Raw genomic sequence first — 1,303 nt, forward strand, 5'->3', positions numbered from 1 at the left:
CGCCGCAGCTATACCACGTACACGTGAAATGCCAACCTGGGTCCTCCCCCGGCGATGCATTTAGGGCCCACCTCGCGCCATGGAGCACGCGGGGTTGGGTGCCTGAGGGCTCGTCATGAGCATGCCTACCCGTGGCCAAGCTCAAGAGGGGTCGCCCCTGTGCATCGCCGAATACCTCCTCCCCCCTAAAGAGCCCTTAGGAAAAAATCCGCTCTGGCACGAGGAAACATTGATTTGTTGAGGAGGAATAATGGGTCATTTTCGGAGCAATTCTTGGAGTCTTGCCCTGATTTTTTGCACACATGCTAAGAAAAATCCAACCTTCAACTTGTCAAAATATGGAGGCCAGATTCAACATATTTTATTTTTTACGATTTTAGGAAGCCGGAAAATGGGAAAAATCATAAAAAATTCAAAAACGCTCGGAACGCCGAACCGCTTGCTGGAATCCTCCTCTAAAATCATGGAATGAATTTAGGGACACAAAAATGGAAAAAGGCACGAGCCAATTTTTCCGGAGTGCGGGACGATGCGGGGCGATGCGGCACGGCGTGCACGCCGGCATGCCCCTGGGATGCCCACTGCCTGCCTGGTCGTGGGGAAATAACCTCATTTTCCAAAAAACCCTCATTTTTAGGAAATCACTCCAAATATGTGGCCAAGGCATGCAGCCAAGGCCATGGCCAAGGCATGCATCCAAGGCCAAGGCCAAGGCATGCATCCAAGGCCAAGGCCTAGGCATGCAGCCAAGACCAAGGCAGCCCCCTGTGGGCATGCTGCCAAGGCCGGGGGCATGCAGCAGGCAAGGGCAAGGCAGCCCCCATGGGCAGGCAGCGAAGGCCAAGGCATGCTTGCGTGCATGCTGCCAAGGCCAAGGCACGCAGCCAAGGCCATGGCATGCTTGCGTGGGCACGCTGGCATGCCCCTGGGTGCAGGCAGGTGGGCACGCTGGCATGCCCCTGGGCGCAGGCAGCAGCAAGGCCCTAGCATGCACGCTGCCTGAGGGGCAGTGGCAGCACGGCGAGGGCGAGGCATGCCCCGTGGGTGGGATGCCAAGGCCGTGGCATGCCCTTGGGACCCCTACAAGGCCATGGCAGCACTTGGGGGGGCTACTGCTGCCAAGCCTAGATAGCCTCTTCGGACACCTCCTACTCTTCCCCCCCTAAAGAGCGCTTAGGAAAAAATCCTCTCTGGCACGAGGAAACATTGATTTGTTGAGGAGGAATAACGGGTCTTTTTTGGAGCAATTCTTGGAGTCTTGCCCTGATTTTTTGTACACATGCTAAGAAAAATCTAACCTTCA

This window comes from Quercus robur (assembly GCF_932294415.1).
Source record: "Quercus robur chromosome 6 unlocalized genomic scaffold, dhQueRobu3.1 SUPER_1_unloc_74, whole genome shotgun sequence".
In the NCBI taxonomy this organism is placed as follows: Eukaryota; Viridiplantae; Streptophyta; class Magnoliopsida; order Fagales; family Fagaceae; genus Quercus; species Quercus robur.